Source organism: Dasypus novemcinctus, chromosome 4, assembly GCF_030445035.2.
Source record: "Dasypus novemcinctus isolate mDasNov1 chromosome 4, mDasNov1.1.hap2, whole genome shotgun sequence".
In the NCBI taxonomy this organism is placed as follows: Eukaryota; Metazoa; Chordata; class Mammalia; order Cingulata; family Dasypodidae; genus Dasypus; species Dasypus novemcinctus.
Genome location: NC_080676.1, coordinates 60,707,337 through 60,733,148, shown reverse-complemented (window position 1 = coordinate 60,733,148; position 25,812 = coordinate 60,707,337). Strand labels below are relative to the sequence as shown.

At 39.0% G+C, this 25,812-nt stretch overlaps 1 protein-coding gene and 1 non-coding gene across 7 annotated transcripts in view; both read left to right on the top strand.

Moving 5' to 3' along the window:
* The window catches only part of IGF2BP2 (insulin like growth factor 2 mRNA binding protein 2), a 210,174-nt gene that overhangs the window by 36,031 nt on the left and 148,331 nt on the right, over positions 1 to 25,812 (top strand). The window lies entirely within an intron of this gene.
* On the top strand, positions 18,863 to 18,969 carry LOC111759207 (U6 spliceosomal RNA). The gene has a single exon (XR_002793278.1). It is a non-coding gene; the product is annotated as a U6 spliceosomal RNA (small nuclear RNA).

Here is a 25,812-nt window from a genome sequence, read left to right as displayed (position 1 = left end):
TATATGAGATTATATTGTATTCAGAGGTTTACTTGATTACTTAATTATGTAAACCTCTTTTGCCAGTAGGGCGTTTAGTCCCCACCCTTTGGTGGGTGGGGACTCACAGATAAAAAGCTTGACAAAGGACAGAGTTAAGTGTTTTTGATGTTGGAGTTTGATGCTGAAGCTGGAGCCCCAGGGCAAGAGACAGAGCAGTTCGCCTAATTGTTTACAGCTGACCGTGTGGAGAGAGGCAAAGCCTAGAGAGCCACAGAGTCTACAGCTGACCTTGTGGAGAAAATAGAGGAGCTGAGTCCAGAGGAACCCAGGAAGCCTGAACCCTCGCAGACATCAGCAGCCATCTTGCTCCAACACGTGAAAATAGACTTTGGTGAGGAAAATAACTTATGCTTTATGGCCTGGTATCTGTAAGCTCATACCCCAAATAAATACCGTTTATAAAAACCAGCCCATTTCAGGTATTTTGCATCAGCACCCCTTTGGCTGACTAATACATGGTCCTTCATATAGAGCCAGGCAAACTAACTTAATTTCCAAATACCTGAAGTTTGCCAGAGATCTTTAAACTTTCTATCCATTTTTCTCCAGCCGCATCCTGACTGTATTTCTCTGCATAAACTCATTTGGTGTAAGATGCTATATAACTACTTAAAAATATTTTCCCCACAAGTGATACATGAATGTATATATATACTTTAATAAATCAGTAAATAGAGATATAAAACATCATAATCTTTCCTTATCTCCTACCCCTAATCCTGATTTACCTAATCCCTCCTCAGATGTAATCACTGTTTCCTTTCGTTGTCTGTCCTTCCAGACCTTGTCTCTTCCTTTACACATCCGTATAGGTATGCAGTGAAAACATATAATAATAAAGCTTTTGTTTTGTTTTACATAAACATTGACATTCCAGGTAAAATATTCTGCAACTTGCTTTTTGTCACTCAACATGTCTAGGAGAATGTTCCATGATCTGGCTCATTCACTTTAACTACTGCTTACTCTGTACTGAAGTTTGTTGTGCCACTCCCTGATTGTTGGACAGTTAGGTTGTTTCCAGTTCCAAACAGTGCTGCGGTAAATACCTTTGTAATTTCCTGTTTAGACACCTGTGTGAGTATTTCTCTAGGGTAGATACTGAGAAGTGAAATTACTAGGTCATAAATTATAAACCTATAGATTTCACTAGTTAATGCCAAATTACCATCCTATTTAAAATGGCCACTATTTTTCACACTTCACTTTCTTGTCCAGCTCCTCAGAGCCACTTAGTTAGGAAATGATTTACACAGAAGAGTTACAGTGATCTAGAGGAGACAAGTGTTTCTCAGACCTCAGTGTGTAAACTAATTACCTGGGGATTTTGTTAAAATGCAAATTATGGTAGTAGGTCTGGGCTTCTGCATTCCCAGTTGATACTGATCAGGGACCACATTTTGAATGGCAAGTATCTGGAGAACAGATCTTTCTCCAGCTTGTTTCTAGACAATTACCTGGAAACTACTGTTTTTGTGAACATATGTGTGTACCTGTGTTAATGCATGGATGTGGTGTGTTTACAAAGGAAGCTATATTTTGCCTGAAGTATTTGAACACTAGTCCCAGAAGCCTTGACCTTTAAAGTTAGATCCTGTGAACATATATGGTAAATGCTGATAGTTGCTGGTTGCTGAAATCGGGTGATGAGTGAATGACAGTAGGTTCATTGTACTATTCTCTTTACTTTTGTGTATATTTTGAAATACCCATAATAAAATAGAGTTAGATCCTTTGAAGTTTAAGTTGCTCCTAAAGGTTTTCAGCTTGGTACATGTTACTATGCCTTTCCTAGATTTCCTCTGATGATTTGAAACTTTTTTTAAAATCAACAGTGTATTTTGACTCGTGAATTTTAATTTTAACATATCAAAGTATTTTTAGAAATTTAAAAATAACTGGCAAAAACAGCTTTGTACAAATCTGTCAATCTTAGCAGCTGCAGTCGAATCCTCCCCAGTCTTCCTCATTCAAAAGAGGATGTCATAAAGTATGGCAAATACCATAATCCCAGCATGATGGCATGTTAGTGCTGGAGGCACTGTAGAGGACATGGAGGGTGAGAATGTCCATGTGATTGAGTGATTACCTGGAACACTGCTGAGCAGGATTTTGAGGTCTCATCAGTGTGTCCGGTAGAAAATAATTCTGTGATTGACCAGTAATGGCTACTAGGGTCATAATTCTCTGGAATGGAGAATTATGGCACAACTGCTATGTATTGGGTGACCCTGACTCAGCAGAACCACTTATTTTTAGTGAGAAAACAAGACACAAAGAATTTAAATGTTCTGCCTTAGTATTGTCATTAGTTGAGGAGTTTGTACTAGAACCAGGTATTCTAATCCCTAGTCCAGTTCCCTTTCTACTATTCTACCCTGATGATGGGAATCTAACTGTGCTATAGAGTATTTGTATGTTGAAGCAACTTGGTAGAGTAGAGGGAGCCATTCATCTTTTTTTTTTTTCTAATTACCAATATCCTTTGTCATTCTTTTTAAAAATACACTGTAATTTTAGGGAAGTTTTAGATTACAGAAAAGTTACATAGAAAGTCTAGGGGTTCCTGTGTAACCCATCCCACCCTCTCCTCCTCTTACATTTTCCTCTGTTAATAATATCTTACATTAGTGTGCAGTAACTATTATAATTCATGAACCAATGCTAAATCATCGCTACTAGCCAAGGTCTATAGTTTTCATTATGCCCTACACGTTGTACTGTACAGTTTTATAGGATTTGACAAAATGTGTTATGGCCTGCATCTGCCATGGCAGTATCATGCAGAACAATTCTAGTGCCTTAAAATTCTACCTATTCTCCCCCCACCCACGTCAGAACCTCTGGTAACCACTATCTTTATGTCAAATTTGCAAGTTTCCCATGACTACTATAGTAATAAGTCTGCTTTGGTCCCTGGTTACATTCCCCCATTATATTTGTTTATTCATCAAATTTGAGGCTTTTGGAATGATGTTACCTGTTCTCCTTCAGAGTAGGAGGGCCTTGGATCTTTGGGGCCAATGGAAGGAACTGTTTTGTTTGCAGTTGTAGATACTTTTTGTTATTTTCAAGGTGGGAGTTGTCCATCATGTCATTTTGTTAGTTGTCCTGGGTGAGTCTAATGAACTAGAGTAGGTGTTGGTTGCAGCTTTGCTGAGATTGAGGGCTCAACCAGCATATGAACAGACTCTGGGAAATAAATTTAATGGTATAGTGCTAATTACAGGTTCAAATAAAAGGGGGAGAAAAATCATGAGTAGGGAAATTATAAATGAGTCTAACTCTGTTATAGTGGGGAAACAATTTATCGTGTATTTCAGGGCAAGATCCACCAATAGGGTGCTGATTTAATGCAGCTGTGTACCTTGCCTATAGTGTCTGGATGTTTCTAGAGCCATTGGGAACAGCTCTGCATGAGGTTTTATTTACCGTGACAGTTAATGGGATCTGCCTGAGATGTATATAAGCATAACCTCTGAAATGACTTTCCAACTCACTTTGAAATCTCTTAGCCATAAAAACTCTTTCGTATTTAATGTTCCCCCCTTTTGGTCAAGATATTTTTCCGAATGCATCACTTGGTAGTGCTTGGTAGTAATCCCAAGGTACCAGGGAGGCTTATCCCTGGGAGTCATGTTTTATGTCAGGGGGAATATAGTTGAGTTTGTTTTTCACTTTTACAAGAATAAGGCATTAATATTGAAGGCTTGGCATATTGGTCTGTTTTCCTTTTATTAGGCACTGCCTGTAAACTCCATAGATTTTAGCCATTCTATTTGAGAATATACTAGGACTCCCCAAATGGGAGTTTAATATTGCTGGTTATTGTATGGGTCTCTACCCACTGAAGAAATATCCTGTGACAATATAAACACATTATTTTCCACGGAGGCATGCTGCAGGTGCACCCTTCCCCACAAATCTGCTACCACCAATCCTCTGCACCAGGGACACCCCCTGCTGTAGATCCTGCAAGAACTCTCTGACCATTGTATTCTTGATCACAGTCCTCCTTTAATTGTGTGGTGTTGGGCAAATCATTTAATCCTGAGGAAGGGTATAGTTTCTTCTCATGGAGATAACTTTCTTTTTATTTTTGCCATTAGGAAACTCAGAGCCAAACTTGCAGCTCTACTGTAGCAACGTTTTAGTCCCCTTTGGCCTACAAAATTGTGTTCTAATCCTGTCTTCTTCCCCAACCTGCCTCTGTCTTGATCTCCTAATAAAATTCCTTATTTCCTTGTCCTAATTTATTCATTTCATTTTTGTTTCACAGTTTTATTGTATGTCTTTATCATAAGCTGCCTCAAATATTTGTGAAACAGATGGTATATAAATAAAGAACATTGAAATGTTTGAGCAAGTTGTTGTTGACAAGACTGATGAAGATGAAAATAGTGTTGTAATTCTGAGAAAATGTTGATGGCTGTGGCATCTGCTTTCCTTTTCTCCCTGGTCCTCCTGTCTCTCTCACTGATCCATCTTGTTCACCTCCAACCCCTTACTCTCTCTCTCTCTGGTGTAGACAGCAGCTATGGCTCATATATTTTGCTAATGTCATCCTGGATTCACAGTTGCAGATCCATACTTTTGACTTACCTGTTATTGGATGGCTCCATCTAAATGCCTCACATGCACCTCCTCAGCTCAGCATGTTAGAAACTAAGCTCATCACCTTCTCTCCAGAACTCTTCTGCTTGGATCACCGTTGTACCTCCTTCTACTCTGTTGCTCCAATCAGTGCAGTAACCTCATTTTAATTTTTTTTTCCTATTCTCCAACCCATCTAATCAGAAGCCAAAATCTGTATTTTTCTAAATATTTCTTGGATCTCTTCTTTCTATCCTTCCTTTAAGGCCCTTTAGGGTTATTATCCATCCTTGCCCACTTTGGGGCTTTTATTATAGTAAATAATTGCTATTTAGTCTTCCTGCCCCTATTATTCCCTCATTCCAGCCAGTCCTTTGCTCTAAAGTCAAGGATCGCTGTTTATCTCCAGGCTAAATTTCAAATTCCTTAGACCTTTTGTATACAGTACACTGGTCTTTACTGAGCTAATAGGCTTGTGTTTTGCCATTCCCCAACTTGCACAGATGGCCTTCCTTCTCTTCCTTTGGTGCACTCTTATTTACCTTTTAAGACTTCCTTAGACTTCTTCAGGTTTCTTTTTTGCCTCTCAAGATCCTGTTACAGCTTTTACCCCTCCGTAATATGTTTGTTTAAGTAGTAATTTTTCACTTGAGTGTGAGCTCTTTGAGGGTCTAGATTGACGCTTTTAAGTCTGTATCTCCAGTATTTAGCACCATTCTTTACAGCCATGGTAAGTGTTCATTAAAATGTTTGCTGAATGAAGGAATCACAGTTCTTGGAACTCCTTTAGAAAATAACAATCATAATAGTAATAACATAATCAGCTATTATTCCTATCCTTTAATGAGCTCTTGCATGCTAGGTAATATTCTAAGTACTTTGTTTATCTCATGTAATTTATGTATAGAAGAAAATTCAAATAGACAGAACGCTGGTTATCCAAAAGGTTTTTGGAAAGTGGAGAGTTTACCTCTTTAAGCAAATGTTTTAGCACTTTTGAATAAGTCCTTCTAAAATGAGTTTCTCACTTTCCTCTTCTTAAGCAGAACATATCAAATATATTTTAATTGTAATAAAGTGATTACATTAGACTCTTTCAAGATTTGTAGGACTGTTTGTCCCTATTCTAAATGGTCTCACACTGCTTTGCTTTATAAGTTCTATGACTGTTCCTTAGATTCTTAAAAGCGGTTTCAAGAAATTAATCTGTTACCAATCTCCTTTTGCTGCCCTATAAGGGCTCCTCCTCTCATAATTAAGTCACCTCCCACTTGAGTGTCACAGGTGTTGTGAGAAACATGGTAGATCTCAGGGTATGTTACCTCAACAAGCCACTTAACTTGGAGTCTTCTCTTCTTCATCTGTAACCTTGGAATTAAGATACTTTCCCTACAGAGTCCTGAAAAAAGGAGCAAATGAGTTGTTTATGAAAATACTTTATAATATGTAAACTACTCTGCTAATATAAAGTACCTACTATTCACACCAACCTGATGGGACTCTGCTCTCTGGTTTTGCCTCCCCCACCACATCCCATTTTTTTCTGAGAGATGTAGAGTTTCCTCTACATCTGAGGTTGACTGGTCCTAGTTTACCAATCCCAAATACTAACTTTGTCATTGTGCTCCTGAAGAACAACGGTGTGGGCTTCGTTTTCTGATGTAAATTATACACTCATCACCACATCCCTTTTTAAGAGACGTGGATTCTTTTGGCACATGAGCCTCAGAGTGAGGCAGTCTTCTTATTCTGCTTACTGAGAAGACAGGGAGAGTGCTCATGAGTCAGTTGTAGGCAGATGTCGGTTGCCTGCGGGGGGTGGCTGGGCCTTACACCGTTTGTGTGGGCCTCTAATCTACAGGGCCTGAACTTTGCAAAGAAGAATGCGACCACTATAGGCAGTTAGCGCTGCATTTGGAAATAAAATATGAAAAGATGGCTCGTTCATTCTCAGTTTGTGTTTTGCCTAATAGGTGGTAAGCATGACAGAAAGAGTCTTCTCAGTTTCTCATCTTTTCTAATAGTTTCTAAATCATTTCTAGTCTTTTTGAGGCTGTGTGGTTTCTGCATCAATAAAATGAACTTAAGAGCATATCAAGGAATGACTTTTAAACCGAATACCCCGATTTGATCATGGCCTTCACCATTTAGAGTTACAGTTCCTTAGAAATATTTGCCCTCTCTTCAGACTTTATTTGTGTGGCTTCAACTTTCTGAAGATGTTTATTCAAATCTTTCCAAAATCTCAAGGTGAAAGTGTGGCTCTCTATCACTAGGGGGCATCACCGTTCTAGTCACATGGTCAGAACCTTCTAGTGGCCAAGCTTGATCCCTTCAGTCGTACACGAAATCATACTTGAAATTTCTGTTATTTATTTATATGTGTGAAATGTATATACATATACTTAAAATGTAGTTTAAATAATATTAAGTAACCTTTAAAAATATTTAAATCAGCTTAAAAAAAATAAATGTTTATGACACAGTGCTTTATCATTAACTTATTCTTAACCAAGTTAACCAGAATCCTGGAGTGAAAATCTGTCCCTGGGGTTTGCGCTTTATTATCAGTCCTCAGGTTAACTCAGCATCATAGCACTTCTAACTGCATATTTATGTCCTACCGGTATCTTCTACCTGGTTCATTAACGGAGATGCTGTGCATCTGGCCTAGTATGTTTAAATTAATGGTAAAAATATTCTTGGGAAAGTTTTGCAATGTTCCTTTTTCTGTAGAAGGCAGAGAGCTAAATAAATGTCTATATAGTGTTATGATGCCACTAAAAATGTAAAAATTCCTATGTTTTCCATCTATCATATGGGAGTCTTTTCTGTCACCTGAGTACAAAGGTAAAGCAGCCCTTTTTCTGTATTTTTCTCAAGTCAGAGCTTTCTCTTTTCTTTTGCATAAAGTCACAAAGATAAACATATAAACTAACGACCTAATATTTATGTACATTTCAAATTATTAGTATAAATTTCTAAGTGGAATTATAGGGCCAGAGAGTATAAATATTCTTAAGGTAGTTACTGCACATTGTCAAGTTGCTTTCCAAAAGAGGTTGTGCTAATATATACCCTTCTAGCATTGTATGAGAGTATTTTCCTCATTGTAACACAGTCCAGAATTCGATTCTTATTTATTCTTTTGTATTTTTCCTAGGTAGAGGGTATGTTGATTGTTATTTCTCACATCATTGTCACTATCTTGAGGAGATATTATATTAAATAACGGGTTAGTGATCAAATAAAGTTTTCAGGTGTTGCTTATTGTCCTTTCTTAGAGATTTTTTTAAAAATATTTATTTATTTCTCTCTCCTCCCCCACCTCGCCCTAGTTGTTTGTTCTCTGTGTCTATTTGCTGTGTGTTCTTCTTTGTCCGCTTCTGTTGTTGTCAGCGGCAGGGGAATCTGTGTTTCTTTTTATTGCATCATCCTGTTGTGTCAGCTCTCCGTGTGTGTGGCGCCATTCCTGGGCAGGCTGCACTTTCTTTTGCGCTGGGCGGCTCTCCTCACGTGGCGCACTCCTTGCGCGTGGGGCTCCCCTTCGCGGGGGACACCCCTGCGTGGCAGGGCACTCCTTGCGTGCATCAACACTGCGCATGGGTCAGCTCCACACAGGTCAAGGAGGCCCGGGGTTTGAACCGTGGACCTCCCATGTGGTAGATGGACGCCCTAACCACTGGGCCAAGTCCACTTCCCTATCTTGAAGATTTATAAAGCATGTGTACATATTAAGGCTTTGAGAAGTCTTGGAGTAAAGCAATCAGTTTAACTTGGCATTTCCCAATTTTATTTATTTAATTTAAAAATCCTTTTTATTCACTATGTCCAGTGATATCTTATGGAAATATGATTGCAATTTGAAGGATGGTGATGATGGTATGAAATTTTTCCGGAAGTTTTTAAGACCCATTACTTTCTACTGAACTTAAGTTGTATAGTTTAGTATATTAGTTTTGGAAAACAGAATTCACACTAACTAAACAGAAAAGAATTTATTGAGGTATGGTAGATAGATTGTACTATTGTTGGGCAGACTAAAGAAACAGACCCCAGGTTAGCTTGCAGGAACTTCACAGAACTGATCTGCTATGAGAGTTGCTGCCTTCCCCACCATCAGGAAGCTTTCCCTTGAGCTGCCAACAGAACCTTGCTGTCCTTGCTAAGATCAGAAACCACCAAGTCAAGAGTCATATATCTGTTCCTTAGCAGAAATGGGGGCTGGGAATTATAGTTCTTTAGATTTTTTTTTTTTTTTCTTTCAGGAGATAATAGGGATTGAACCCAGGATCTCATACATGGAAAGCAGGTGCTCAACCACTGAGATACACCCACTCCCCTAGATTCTGTTTTAAGGAGAGATTTTATACTGTGGTGAACTATCAAATAAGAAGAGAATGTTGGGTACCCACTGTTGGCATATCCAAGAAGACAGAGTTATCTGATATGAATGTCTGTGGATGTAGGTCAGAAAAATGGGGCTAGCCCTGACCTTGCCACTTACCAGAAACCTATCCTTGGGCAAATCCATTGTCAGATTTCTCTATTCTCATCCCTAAAGAGGGAATATAGCTCCTCCTTATGTATCTTACAGACCTGAAAGAAAATAATGTGTGAATATACCTGGAAAAACTTTAAAGTATGAAATCAGTGAAAAGTATTTTTCACAACTCAGATATGTTTTTAGACCAGAAATTGGCAAACTTTTTCTTAAAAGGATTAGGTAGTATTTTCAACTTTGTATGCTATATAGTCTCTTTTGCAAATACTGAACTCTGAAAAAGCAGTCATAGACAACATGTAAATAAATAAAACTTTATTTGTGGACACTGAAATTTGAGTTTCATATGCCATGGAATATTACACTTTTTAATTTCTTTCAGCCATTAAACCAGTGAAAACCATTCTTAGCTAGCTTGTGGGCTGTTTTAAAACCAGGCAGTGGACTGGATTGGACCATGGGCCGTACTTTGCTGACCCCTATTATAGAACATTGTACTTAAAATAATTTAAAATGTAGGGATGTTTTGCCTTAACATAGTAGCAAATAAATTTCGGGCTTTGGTGATATTGTCTATAGAGAATGTACTATCTTTATCGCTCTTCGGATTGGACTTGATAGTAGCTTTCCCTTTGATAGTAGCATTAAATTAATTTAGTGGCCATATATATAAACATGGGGAAACATTAAGGTGAGAGTACCCTATGAAGGATGTTCTTTTATGGGAAAAGCTAAAATTGCACTTAACACCATTCCCACAGCCCCTTTTCCTCAAACCTGTCCCTTTTCCCTCCTTTGGAATGTTCTGTATTTGAGTTTACAGCTTTGCTACTTTATGGACAAGAGCTGTTCCCTCCAAAAAAAAAAAAAAAAAAATCAAAGAACAAAACCGTATTGGCATTATAGGCACATCATCTCTAGTAGAAAACCAGACCAGAGTGTGTTTTTTCCTTCCCACCAAATCCCATAGAAATGTCCTCCAGTCAATAAAAGTGAAGATCAATTTAAAAAAAAAACAACTGAGACAAAAACACGTTGTGTGCATGCCACCTATAGAGATGTGGTTTCTGAACTAGCTTGGTTTAGAATTCCTTGGTCATCTAAACACTCCTCCGTGTTTCCTTTCATTTAGATTAACCTTTCTCTAGTTTTCTGTTTTGCTTTAGGTATAGAGAGAGTAGTGTTTGATGTAGATACATTGACATCTAGAAATTGAGAGCAGAGAGGTGGGGATGGGATGTGAGAACAAGAAGGGAAAAGCTGTTCAGAGATTGAAAAGGGGGAGATGATGTGTTTGCCTTCCTAGGTGTACCTGCTACTTGGTGAAGTACCTAAGACTGCTGAGCCATCTTTAGAGGACAATATGCCTAATTAGTATACACATATTCATAGGAGCTTCACTTACCTAACTGCTGCCCTGTAGGCAAACCTTTGGGTTTATTGATTCAAAGAAACTATATTTAATTTTGTTTCGCATGTATCCCTTTTATTTGGGCTCTACTAAATATAGCTGGATAGAAGGGAGGGAAGGAGAAAACAGTGTATAGAGCAGAAGTTAAAACACGCCAGGGCTTTGGCAGCTTTGGGACAGAAAAATAAAACTTTAAACTTGCTTTCTATTTTGAGGCCATCACAAGATGTTTTGTGCTTACGTTCCTAAGTTAACAGAGGTAGGAGGGACTGGGAAATTAAGTTATCTCTTGAAATATATTAATTTGAAATTGAGTTAAAATTAGCCAAGGAAGAAGAGGGAGGAATGAACTTAGCTTGTTTGGAAACAAAATAATAAACACCTCTTGAGGGTAAAAGGGACAAGCTATGTGCTTCCAGTTTTTGGCTTCTGCTCCTTCACAGAGCCCCATTGTCTCAGAGAAGGGGGCAAGGCCTGAGGGCTGTGAAAACTGACATGGCAAATAAAACCTGTCAGTGAATTTTGAGACAGGCCAACCTCTTCTTGAAGCTTCAATCTCAGAGTCAACATGATTTCTGACTAATAGGCAGTAGCTGTCATACTATGAGTTGTTTTATCGTAATGTAATTATTACATACTAGATGTAGTAATTGCCTATTTTTAGGAATTTCCCTACAGGGGATCATGGTGAGAATAGTCTCTAGAAAAGCTCTCTCTAAACTGTAAAACAATCTCCTTTCCCCAGACAAGATTTCCCTTCCTTACAACCAGCTGGTGCTTTTTGCAGATCTGTTCCTCCACTTCCATCAAGGTCTTTCCATTTTGCTGAATGTTATTAAGAAAGCTCACCCCTAGATTTCAGCCTTGAGCTTCCCACTCAGTTTCCTCCTCAGGACATATTTGTGGGTCTGCACCAAACCACCTGACTCTTCACTGACCTGTGCAGGTGCAGAAGGATAAGCAGGAGAAGCTGAATGTGTATGTGGAAGCCTTAGCTGGTCACTCCTGTTGCCAGAAAGTCCTCTCTGTACTTAGGATATCTTGTAACCCAGCCCCTCTGAAACTAGCCCTGATGATGTCACATTCCTGCTAAGAAATCTTTCAGAACTATATGCAGAGAGAAAAGACAACAGAAATGTGCCAAAATATTAGCAGTGGTTTTCTCTGAGTGATGACATTCCAGGTAGTAACAAAGATTAGAGCAGAGATAAATGAAATAGAGAATTATATATATATATATAAAAGAGGGAATCAACAAAACCAAAAGTTGGTTCTTTGAAAAGAACAATAAAATAGACAATACCTTTACCTGGACTGACAAAAAGAGAGAGGGCACAAATGACTAAAATCAGAAATGAAAGGGGGACATTACTATAAGAGGGCTATAAGCATGATATGAACAACTATTTGCTAACAAATTAGATAATCTAGATGAAATGGACATATTCCTAGAAACACACAAAATACCTACACTGACTTAAGAAGAAATAGAAGTTCTCAGCAAACCAATTATGATGAGTACCAAAATGATGAGTGCCAGACAGATTTTTCCCATAAGGAGTAATATAGATAAATTTAATGCATTCCCAAACCACAGACAATGCACATTTTTTAAGGCAGTATGTAAAAAGAAGGGTCGTATATCTTTACATGAGAAATAAACCTTAAAATTCATAAATACTTAGATTAAATAAAATAAAAACTTCACTTTACCTAAGTCCATGACCTAATGGAATGGTGGGAGGAGAGAGGTGGGGAGGTGAGGTTACATGGAGTATTGCTTGGAAGGAGAGTCCCCCTCCAATAAAACGTTGGGACACTTGTACTTCAGGTGTTCTTTCTCTTTTCTGCCTTTTTTTCAACTTGCACCACAGGCTCTGACACACCTTTTGTCACCTTCACTAAAAACTTATCCAATGAGGATTGCTTCTGTCTTCAGAATTCCTGGAAAGTGTGAAATTGTTTGGCCATTTCAATAAATTCACATTTCTGCTTGTCAGAGCTTTGTCCGGATGATGTTTCTCCACAAAGTTTTGACTTCTGCCCATTTTGCACATATTTCTTTTATCAAGGAACCGATATCTCCTTCTCACCTGAAGAAACCTTTTCAGCCACCTCTTGTTGCTGCTCCTGCTGTAGTTCCTGCAGCTCCGCAGTGCTGAGCTCCTCACGATGTTCCTCCACTAACTCCTCAACATCAGCAGCATCGACCTCCAGACCCATGAACTGGCCCAAAGATCCAATATCCTGTTCAACTGTCCCCTCTGTACCTGCAGGCTTGGGGTCAGCCTCAAACCCTTCAACGTCTTTCTGAGTCACAGCTTCTGGCCACAAATTCTTCCATGCCGAATTCATGCTGGTCCTCTTTTTAAATATTAAATCAGCTGTGACTAGACTTAAAAACTTCAACACTCTCATCACTCAATTCCGGTTTGTTTTTCGAAAGATCGGCATTGAACACTTTGGCCTTTTCACATATTGTGGCTTCTGATACACTGTCGCCTGCTAGCTGCTTCTTATTTACCCAAATTAATAACAGCTCTTCAACTTCCTGGAGTATTTGGGAATGCTGCTTTGTTACTGGTTTAATTCCTTTCGCAACATCAGCCTTTTTTTAAAATCACTTCTTTACTCTTGATGGTGGTGGAGACCATTGTTCTAGGCATACCGTATTCCCTAAGCAGGATCAGTAATACAAATACTGCTGTCATATTTACCTAATATTTGGGGTTTTTTTGCTCAGTGGTAGTGCAAAGTAATTTTCTTTTCTGCTCAGCGCTATCACTGCTCATTTTCTTTGGACCTGTGATGAGGAAGAAAACACAAAAATACACAAAATGACCATAGACACTAAGATAAGACTGCAGTGGGCTGTGCACAGGGCAAGAGCTACCACTTGACTAATGTGTGACCCTTTGTTTTGTCTGGAAAGGGTAGTAAGTCATGAGGCAACTGACACCAGCAAGCTCTAGCTTGGGCATCGATTACCGAACAAATGATTTACTACTGGGACAAAATTTTCATGTCAAAATGCGCCAAGTACCAAATTCGATGAGTTTCAAAGCAGTTTAGTACCAAGGTATGACTGTACCACTAAAGAGATCAAATCAGTAATCAAAAACCTTGTGACAAAGCAGCAGCTCAGGGCCAGATGGCTTCAACAGGGAAATTTTCCAAACATTCTGAGAAGAAATAACACCATTTCTGCTCACACTCTTCCAGAAAATTGAAAAGGAGGGACCATTCCCTAGTTCGTTATATGAGGCCAACGTCATCCTCAAACCAAAGCCAGATAAAGATACTATAAGAAAAGAAAATTACAGATCAATATATCTTATGACTATTGTTGGAAATAAGGAAAGACAAAGCAGTAAATGTATTTGGTAAATGTGAGTAGCTCTGTTTTGGGCATGTAGGGCAGAAAGAGAAGGGGGGAAGGCTAGAGAGAGATTGGAGCAATACTGCAAAGGCCTTGGATGTTGGGGGAGATTTGTAATAAGCAGTTAGGAGTCACTGAAGGTTTTTAAATGGTATTTTTTGTTATAAAAATAACACTTTTCTCAAAAAAAATGTTATATGTTCATTATAAAAATAATTGGAAGGGAAATACAAATCAAAACTACAATGAGATATCATTTCACACCTATTGACTGGCCACTTTGAAAAAATCAGAAAACTGTAAATGTTGGAGAGAATGTGCAGAGATGGGAATGCTTATTCACTGTTGATGGGGTTGTAGAATGGAATAGCCACTGTGGAGGACTGTTTGGCAGTTCCTAAGGAAGTTGAATATAGACTTACCATGTGATTCAGCAATACCATTACTAGATATATACTCAGAAGAACTGAGAGCAGAAACACGAACATACATCTGCACACTGATATTCATAGCAGCATTATACACAACTGCCAAAAGTTGGAAACAATCCAGGTGTCCAATCAGTGGATGAATGGATAAACAAAATGTGGTATATTCACACGATGGAATATTATGTAGCCATAAGAAGAAATGAAGTCGTGGAGCATATGACAACATGGATGAATCTTGAGGTTGTTATGTTGAGTGAAGCAAGCCAAAAGGACAAATACTGTATGATTGTGCTACTATGAACTAAATATATTGTGTGATTTCATGAGTTAATAATTAGAATATAGGTCACAGGAAATAGAAGGAGGGGAGAGAATGGAAAGCTGATGGTTAATTTGTGCAGAATTGGTAAAAAGGTTGTTTGTAAATCTTTGGAAATGAATAGAAATGGTTAAAGCATGTCATGGTATTTGTAACTAGCAGTGCTTTTGTTAATGGGTATGACATTTGTTGAAAGGGAAAGTGTAAGGTCATGTGTATTGCTAGAAGGAAAACTGAAAACTGTAACATGGGACTATATAGGATAGTAAAACCTCATGTAAAACATGAATATGGGTGATACTGCATATATAAGACTGCTTTTACAAAATATAAATACAAATACACTAGAGAGAAGGAAAAAGAATAGCAGCTATATATGGCAGGGGAAGCATAAAGAGATTGAGAGGTGATGAATTTTGTTTTTCTGTTTATTATTATTGAAATAATGAAAGTGCTCTAAGAATGATTGAAGTGGTAAATGCACAAATATATGATTATACCAAATACCATTGATTGTACACTTTGGATTGATTTATGCTTTATTAATATGTATCAATAAAGTTAACTTGTTAAAAAGAATATTGGAAAAGATCAAAACCAGTAAAGTAAATTAGAATCTCTAGGGTGGGCTTAGCAGTTTAAAAAAACCTTCCCAGGGTCCTATATGGTGGTATGCATATTTGTTTTGTGAGTTCACAACTTTTACTATACACTTATTATTTTTGTATGTTCATGTGTGAATGATATGCAATCAGTAAAAGTTTATTTAAAAGAGTTCTTCACATGAAAAATGGCTATTCTTTGAACAACCCAGGAGGATGGCAACTTATTTGACTTAAAAAAAAAAAGTTCCCATGTGATTGAGAACCACAATCTAAGAGCATTCTTACTAAAAAAAAAAAAAAAAAAAAAAAAAAAAGAAGCAGTAAATGTGTCACTGTTGGACATTGATGGAGAAACCAGGAAGTTGGTTCTTGAAGATGAGAGAGTTTTGGTGGGGGAGAAAATAACTGGTGCAGTTTATGCTGTGTAGTATACACTTCGGGATATACGTAGCATTTGGATAAAAGTCATCTGTTGGTTTTTATTAGGAAAATAGCTCTTGTTTATCTCATATTGTGCAGACATTGTTTTTCTCCTCTCCCAAAGGCTACTTTCTCCTACTAGAGAATATCTGAACTAGAATGCAGCCGGGACAAGTTATGTCATCACATTTACCTCTATTATTGTATCCGTGCTTCTTCCAGGAATTTGACCTATATCAAATAAGATCAAAACATGCTTTCTCTCAGACTTGGCATTTCCCACATTTGTGTCTGTGTGTGTGTATGTGTATAAAACCAACCCTCTACTCCCCCCCCCCAACAAAGCAGATATCAACAAATAAATATTTTTTAATGCATGCTTTTCTAAAACCACAAAATAGGGGTGGTTTATCACATGGAAAAGGAAATCCCAGTCCCTTCTCTAGATTTTAAGTAGTCATGCAGCCTTCAAATATTGCACTTTTCCCTGTATGCCCCTTTGGATTTAATAGAGGACATGTTATTTTACTAAATTGTGCCTTCATGTTCTGAAACATGTTTGTCATAGGGGAGTGTTTAAATTGAAACCAAAGTATTTTTTATTGCAGTGGAAATATTTCAATTAATGTTTAGGTTGGAACATAAACAAAACTTGGGTCCAAATTAGTTGATTAATCATTGCATTCCTGGGTGCAGGAAGAGGGTTTGTTGAATTCTATCATGGGAGGAATTAATGTCCTCTGCCTGTGAGGTCTTCCTTTGTAAAGCCTGGGTTTTAATGTTATTTGGTGCAGGATATTTCTCTTTTGGCAAGAGCAAAGCAACCAATACCATCCAGTAAAATGTACTAAATAGCCAGCTATTTAGTTAGATGGAGATGAGTTTTAGCACTAAAGTCACTTTTAGCGCTAAAGCTACAATTCTTGTTCTCTGAAGTTTTCTCTGTTATACACAGAGACACACATACATACACCTCACAGTAAATGTAATAATTCGTTATTGAGGCATCAGCATAAGATCCCAGCAATGCATGATGCGTTTCTTTTTTTCCTCTGTTTCCCCTTACCATCAGGTTTGTTAAGTTAAATTTAGTTCTCTAAGACATTAGAACACCACGTTTTTCTTCACAGATCCTACTCCATAAATACATCTCTTTTTTGTGTGTACAAAATAAATTTCATGTATCCTCACTCAAGTCACCTTTAATGCATTACTTTATCTTCCAAGACTTTAATAGGAATCCTAGAACCATAGTTTTGGAAATGCCAGTCTAAGCATCCATCATCAAAAAGAAAATAATTATAACCAAGTTGAAGCGCTTTTTCTAGGCCTTTAAGACACTGATTAGGATGCTACAAAATGTTTGGAGAGAAATATTATACATTTAAATCTCTCCCCCAGCCATGGCTCCCTCATCTCTTTGCTTGTTCTTTTTGCTTGTTGTTTATGCTTATTGTTTTTGCTCATTGTCTGTCTGTTTTTTCCCTTAGGAGGCACCAGGAACTGAATGGGGGACTTCCTATGTGGGAGGTGGGTGCTCATTGGCTTGAGCCACATCTGCTTTCTGCTCGTTTGTTTTTGCTTTTTATTTTTGCTTGTCTGCCTTTTTTTTTTTCTTTAGGAGGCACCAGAAACTGAACCTGGGACCTCCCACACGGGAGGCAAGTGCTCGACTGCTTGAGCCACATCTGCTTTCCCATTTATTTTTTTAAAAGATTTATTTTATTTATATCTCTCCCCTTCCTCCCCACTGTCTGCTCTCTGTGTCAACTCGCTGTGTATTTTCCTGTGCCTGCTTGCACCCTCGGTGGCACTGGGAAACTGCATCTCTTTTTTGTTACGTCATTTTGCTGCATCAGCTCTCCGTGTGTGTGTGGCGCCACTCCTAGGCGGGCTGTGCTTTTTTTCAAGCGGGGCGGCTCTCCTTGCAGGGTGCACTTCTTTCACACAGCAGCTCTGCGTGTGGGCCAGCTCACCACATGGGTCAGGAGGGCCTGGGGATCGAACCCTGGACCCTCCAATATGGTAGGTGGACACTCTATCAGCTGAGCCATGTCCACTTCCCTCTGCTTCCCCATTTAAATCTTTTTTTAAATATATTTTTTAATTGTCTTTTTTTTTTAAAGATACATGATCACAAAAAATGTTAACATTAAAAAGTCTGAGGTTCCCATATACCCCACACCCCACCCCACTTAAATCTTTCTTGTTACAAAAAAAATACTTGAGATAAAGTATAAAATATAAGAAGAAAAACAAATGAACAAAACATTGGGAAAGTTAAAGTAGAATAGTAAATTGATGATGGAGAGAAAGCTTGGTCCGAGAAATGTATGTGATAATATCCTACACAGTTATAAAAGTTGGGCCACAAATTCATCTCTGACCTTTTTAACAGCCAAAGCAAAAAGAAACAGCTGATCAGTCTAAGATTCACATCTTCTACAACATGCATGCCTTTTGGGAAAGTGTCATGACTGAGGTACTACTGCTTTAAAGGGGATTGATTAGGCCATGTTGGGTAGAAGTTGGTCTGTGCAATCTCTTAGTTCCTTTTCATGGTGAACATTCAATTACTGACCAACTGTAAAAAGATTATGAGACAGTGGGAAAATTTTATGGCATATTTAATAATATAAAGGAATTACTTTTTATTGTTAACATATAACAGTATTTTGTTTTAAAAAATCATTATCTTTTAGAGATACTGGCATAGTTAAAGGTAAAATGCTATGATATCTTGGTTTATCTTTAAAATAATCCAGAGGGTAGGGTATAGATGAGACAAGATAGGCCATATTTCATAACTTTTAAAGCTGAGTGTTACACTAGTCTCTCTACTTGTTTAAATTTGAAAATTTCATGATAAAATGTTAAAACAGATTTTATTATTCTTTGCCAACAACGGAAAGTCTAGCAACACAACTAGGGTTCTTGCTCATGAGAGATTATGCTATTTGCAGCACTTGTCTCATTTGCTGATTTATGGGTGACTTCTGAGAGATTGGAAGCCTGGGTACTGGCTCTAGTCACATGTATAAGTAAGCATGAAATTCTAGTAAGGTTATCCACAGCCTTTTCAGCCTGCCCTGTGCTTCTCAGATGCTGCTACTGGGATTATGGAAGGAATAGTTGCCTCTCTTCAGAAAGACAGGAGAGTGCTTGCTTCTGCAGCACATATACTAAAATTGGAACGATACAGAGAAGATTAGCATGGCCCCTGTGCAAGGATGACACTCAAATTTGTGAAACATTCCATATTTTTACAATGATGGAAGAGTTTGTTGATGGGGGAGGAGTGGCGTGGGTGGGGTGGGGAGTATATGGGAACCTTATATTTTTTTAATGTAACATTTAAAAGAAAATAAAAAAAGAAAGAGGGGAGAATGCTCAGCTCTAATCTCTTAAGAATGGGCTTTCCCTTTATATTTCTTTGTCTTCCAATTCCCCTTGCTCTTCACTGGTATTTGAGCACTATGGTGCTTAAATTCTTTATCTTTTGGGATCGAAACTAAACTTTTTAGGAAGATACTGAAGAATAGCATTTATCCTTGAGTTTCTATATAAATTTGAAACCCACTCAAATAAAATATGCACACACAAATGAGTGAAGTTTGCCAGTGGCACGTTTTTGAGAGTGAATGCTAAAAGTTTAAAATATATTCTCTTCAGACACTGATTATACTCAAGAAAGACAGAAACTAGGTTTGCTCCATTTCCTTCTCTGGTCCTGAAGACCAGGGCACTTCTTAGTAACATTTATTACATTGATATCCCAGGTGCTTCATTATGCCAGATGTATATAGGTCCATTGTAACTGAAACTTATTCTTGTTCAGCAAACAATTGTATGTCTCCTATGTACTAGGTGTGTCATCGTCACAGAGGCCCATGTGGGAACTGAATTCTTACACTGGTTTTGGAATTCTGGCTTTACCATCCCTGAAGAACTAACATTGGCTTTAAGCATAGCAATGACCCCGCGGGAGCTTATAAGCTATTCACAAGGTAAAATGAGCAAAAGCACTTTGAATTGCAGTCAGGTGTCCCACAACTGAGCTGTACCCTGAAAAAGCAGTTTGAACTGTTGATAGTGCCCAGTGACTGTGACATGTGGGTTGTTGGAGATGAGTATTTTACTTAATAAATGCTTTGAGATAATGTTCTTGTGATGTCAATGAAATATCTGAATTTCCTCTTAGACTTAAGGGAGTGACTTTGAATTTATGCCAGCATTCCAAGGTATAAGATAGTTTTGTGCATGTACATCTTATTTCCCTCAATAAGTGAAGGTCTTCCTTGAGATTGTCTTGTTGACTATATGGCAGTGCTAAGCACAGTACCCAGCACTACAAATACCATTATTGCCTGCTATTCTTCTCCTTCACCATAGCAACAGCTTACCACTTACTGAACATCCACTCTGTGCCAGATACTTCATGTGCATTACCTCATTTAATCCTCGAAGCAACCCTCATTTTACAGAGAATAAAACCAAAACTAAACAAGGTCAGATGTCTTTGCATATAACTAGTTAGTGGAAATCTAGGAATTAAACCCAGGTGTTCTTAATTCCAAAGCCCAGGTTTTTTTTTCCTCCCCTCTAAAGTTTGTTGCCTCTTGTTGGCATTCAGTAAATATTTGTTGAATTGATGCACACTTTGGGTGTTTGATCTTTCGCTTGTCTCCTAATGAGATGAAATGGTTATGAGTCCATGAGGAATATCAAAAGCATTGATGGGTGGCGGACTTGGCCCAGTGGTTAGGGTGTCCATCTACCACATGGGAGGTCTGCGGTTCAAACCCCGGGCCTCCTTGACCCGTGTGGAGCTGGCCCATGCGCAGTGCTGATGCACACAAGGAGTGCCCTGCCACGCAGGGTGTCCCCCTGCGTAGGGGAGCCCCACGCACATGGAGTGCACCCCATAAGGAGAGCCGCCCAGTGGGAAAGAAAGTGCAGCCTGGGTAAGAATGGTGCCGTCCACATGGAGAGCTGACAACAACTAGATGACGCAACAAAAATAAACACAGATTCCCGTGCCACTGCCAACAACAGAAGAGGACAAAGAAGACGTAGCAAAATAGACACAGAACAGACAACCGGGGTGGGGCGGGGGAGGGGAGAGAAATAAATAAATAAATCTTAAAAAAAAAAAGTATTGATTGAGAATCTTTTACCAAACCCATGCTTTGTTGCTTCCTTATATGAAGGCAAAGAACAACTGTACCCTCTCCTGTTGCCGATCAGAAGAGTTTCACAAAGTGCTCTAGGCAAGCTGCTCACATTCTCTATGGAAAAGAAAATTATTGCTCTTGGTCAAGTGGCCAGTCAGAGCTGTTGGTTTTGGAGCATAGCATTAATAAAGGTTAGCCTCTTCAGATATGAAACAGGCATCTTGGATGTGTTCTTTGGAAATAGCTGCTGTCACAGGCAAGTTGGGGGGATATGTGTGGATGAGTTTGGGTCTGTAACCACCAATCAAAAATCAATGAGCAGGGAAACGGACTTTGGCCCAGTGGTTAGGGCATCCGTCTACCATATGGGAGGTCCGCGGTTCAAACCCCGGGCCTCCTTGACCCGTGTGGAGCTGGCCATGCGCAGCGCTGATGCGCGCAAGGAGTGCCGTGCCACGCAAGGGTGTCCCCCGCGTGGGGGAGCCCCACGCGCAAGGAGTGCGCCCGTGAGGAGAGCCGCCCAGCGTGAAAAGAAAGAGCAGCCTGCCCAGGAATGGCGCCACCCACACTTCCCGTGCCGCTGACGACAACAGAAGCGGACAAAGAAACAAGACGCAGCAAATAGACACCAAGAACAGACAACCAGGGGAGGGGGAGGAATTAAATAAATAAATAAATCTTTAAAAAAAAAAAAAAATCAATGAGCAGTTTTGGTTTTTTTTTTATTCCACCCCCCTTGTGGCTTGCTTGCTGTCTGCTCTGTGTCCATTCGCTGCGTGCTCTTCTGTGTTTTTACTTGTCTCCCTTTTTTGTGGCGTCACCTTGCTGTGTTGACTCTCCGCGGTGCTTGCAGGCTGGGCAGCACTCTGCGGCGCACCGGCAAGCCTACCTTCACAGGGAGGCCATGGGACATGAACGCAGGCAGGGCCTCCCATATGGTAAATGGGAGCCCAACTGATTCAGCCACAACTGCTTCCAAGCAATTATTTTTTAAGTTCAAAACTTCTCAAATCAAAATATATACTAAAAAAAGATTTTAAAAAATCAGTCAGCAAGCAAGTACTGGGAATATTCCATGTGTATGATACTGTGCTTGGTGTTTTGAAGGGTTGAAAAAAAAAGATGTATGAGATATAGCCAGCCCCTCAAAACTCTGTACCGAATTGGTACAGAGATGACTCATAGTGAGAGAAAAATATAAAAATAGAAACAGTATTTTTTCAGTGCATCTTCCTCAGCAAATAGTTCAGTGCCTAACATCATAGGAACTTAGTAAATGTTTTTGAATGAGAATGAAGAGGAGAGGGATTTGTGGCTTTGCTAATGGATTTATGGACGAGGTTAGATTTTAGCCGGACACTCAAGTCTGAATAGAATTCAAGGAGGAGGAGAAGAGTGGGAAAGTGCAAAGGACGTTCCAGATATAGGAAAAGTTATCAAGAGTTCTTTGGAAACATAAGTGCACCCTAGGGTACAATAGACCAGTTTTTGCTAGGTCAGTGCTATGGCTGGAACTATGAAGTATTTTGAATCGTGGACTAAGACATTCAGATTTTATTCTGTAGCCACTTGAGTTTCTGGATCAGGGGAGAAATGTGATCAAAACAGGTGAATGGAGAGAAAGGACTAAGGGCCATTCTTTGTTAGGCCAGTTAAAAGACTACAGATTTGTTTTGGTGTTGGGTAAGAATAGTCTGGGCTAGGATATTGGCTGAGTAAGCTGAAAGGAAGATAGAAGAGAGATTGTGAAGAGAGAAGAAAAGGACTTGGTGAGTTAATGACTGGATATGCAAGTCTCGCAAAGGTAAGGAAGGTGAATAGTCAAAGATGGCCCTTGGGATGCAGATTTGGCTCAACGGATAGAGCATCCGCCTCCCACATGGGAAGTCCAGGGTTCAAACCCAAGGCCTCCTGACCCTTGTGGTGAGCTGGCCCAGGCGTAGTGCTGCTGCATGCAAGGAGTGCCATGCCACACATGAGTGTCCCCCAGGTAGGGGAGCCCCACGTGCAAGGAGTGTGCCCCTCGAGGAGAGCCACCCTGTGCAACAAAAGTGCAGCCTGCCCAGCAGTGGCACCGCACACAGGGAGAGCCAACGCAGAAAGATAATGCAGCGGGAAGCGGACTTGGCCCAGTGGATGGGGCATCCGCGTACCACATGGGATGTCTGCGGTTCAAACCTCAGGCCTCCTTGACCCGTGTGGAGCTGGCCCATGCACATCCATACGCAAGGAGCTCGCCCCGTAAGGAAGGCCGCCCAGTGCGAAAAATAGTGCAGCCTGCCCAAGAATGGTGCTGCACACACTGAGAGCTGACGCAACAAAAAGAAAACACAGATTCCTGGTGTTGCTGATAAGGATAGAAGTGGTCACAGAAGAACACACAGTGAATGGACACAGAGAGCGGACAAGGGGGGAGGGGAAGGGGAGAGAAATAAATTTAAAAAAATAAATCTAAAAAAAAACAACACAGAAACGCAGCAAAAAGAGGCACAGATTCCCAGTGCTGCTGACAAGAATACAAGCAGACACAGAAAAACACAGCGAATGGACACAAAAAGCAGATAGCAGGGGAAGGGGAGAGAAATAAATAAAATCTTAAAAAAAAAGGATGGCCCTAAATTCTGAAGTGGGGCTTTTGAGAGAAAAATGATGCTATTATTTCATTAAGTATAATATGGAAATCAGGAAGGAGAGGTGGATTTGGGGAGACAGTGATTTTAATTTGAGGCAGTTGGACATCAAGAAGAACGTCTAAGATGTACATATCCAAGAAGCACAGCGCACTCCACAAGTCATAAACCCCAACAGGCCCACCCCAAGACATATACTTGTCAAATTATCCAATGCTCAAGACAAAGAGAAAATCCTAAAAGCAGCAAGAGAAAAGAAAACCATCACATACAAGGGAAGCTCAATTAGATTAAGTGCTGATTTCTCTTCTGAAACCATGGAGGCAAGAAAACAGTGGTATGATATAGTCAAGGTACTAAGGGAAAGAAATTTCCAACCAAGAATACTTTATCCAGCTAAACTAGCATTCAGATATGATGGAGAGTTCAAAATATTTGCAGACAAACAGAAACTGAAAGAGTATACCAAAAAGAAACCTCCCCTTCAAGAAATTCTAAAGGGAGTGCTGCAGGAAGAAAGGAAAAAACAGGAAAGGCAAAGTTGGAGGAGAGTATAAGACCAACAACAACAACAAAAAAGACAAAAAAAATATACAAACAAAATATGACAAACACAAATCCAATCAAAGTATGGCTAACACAAATAATTCCTTGATAGTAATAACACTGAATGTCAATGGATTAAACTCACCTATCAAAAGATTCAGACTGGGACATTGGATAAGGAAATATGACCCACCCATATGCTGTCTACAAGAGACACATCTTAGACCCAGAGACGCATGGAGATTGAAAGTGAAAGGCTGGAAAACAATCATACAAGCTAACAATAACCAAAAAAAGGCAGGAGTAGCTATATTAATATCAGACAAAATAGACTTTAAATGTGAAACAATTGTGAGAGACAAAGAAGGATACTACATTTTAGTCCAAGGGAAAATCTGTCAAGAAGATCGAACAATCATAAATATCTATGCCCCTAACAAGGGTGCCTCTAAATACGTCAGGCAAACGCTGGAAAAACTAAGTGAAAGAATAGATACATCTACAATTATAGTGGGGGATTTTAATACACCACTATCAACTCTGGACAGAACATCTCAAAAGAGAATCACCAAAGAAACAAAACATCTGAATAGTATATTAGAGGAGCTCGATCTAATAGACATATATAGATCGCTACACCCAAACACAGCAGGATATACATTTTTCTCAAGCGCATATGGATCATTCTCCAAGATAGATCATATGCTAGGCCACAAAGAAAGGCTGAACGAATTCAGAAAGATTGAAATCATACAAAACATTATCTCTGACCACAGTGGAGTCAAGCTGGAGATTTGCAAGGGAAAGAAGCCCAGATTTCACACCACGATTTGGAAATTAAACAACACACTCTTAGAAAAACAGTGGGTCAAAGAGGAAATCTCAAAAGAAATCAATGACTACCTTGAAACAAATGATAATGATAACACAACATACCAAAATTTATGGGATGCAGCAAAAGCAGTACTGAAAGGGCAGTTTATAGCCATAAATTCATATATCAAAAAAGAAGAAAGAGCAAAAATTGAAGAACTAACTGCACATTTGAAGGAATTAGAAAAACAACAACAAAGTAACCCAACAGGAAGAAGAAGGAAGGAAATAACAAAGATAAGAGCAGAACTAAACGAAATAGAAAATAAGAAAGCACTTGAACAGATAAACAAGACCAAGAGCTGGTTTTTTGAGAAGATTAACAAAATTGACAAACCTTTAGCAACACTAACAAAGAAAAAAAGAGAGAAGATGCAAATACACAAAATAAGAAATGAGAAAGGCGATATCACCACTGACCACACAGAAATAAAGACTATCATAAGAGGATATTTTGAAAAACTATATTCCAACAAAAATGACAATCTAGAGGAAATGGACAAATTCCTAGAAACACATAAACAGCCCATATTGACAAAAGAAGAAATTGATGATCTTAACAAACCAATCACAAGCAGAGAGATAGAATCAGTTATTAAAAATCTCCCAACTAAGAAGAGCCCAGGGCCAGATGGCTTCACAGGTGAATTCTACAAAACATTCCGGAAAGAACTGACACCAATCCTGCTGAAACTATTCCAAACCATCGAAACAGAAAGAACATTACCCAACTCCTTCTATGATGCCAACATTACCCTAGTACCAAAGCCAAACAAAGACATCACAAGAAAGGAAAATTACAGACCAATTTCTCTAATGAACCTAGACGCAAAAATACTTAACAAAATACTTGCTAATCGTATTCAACAACACATTAAACGAATT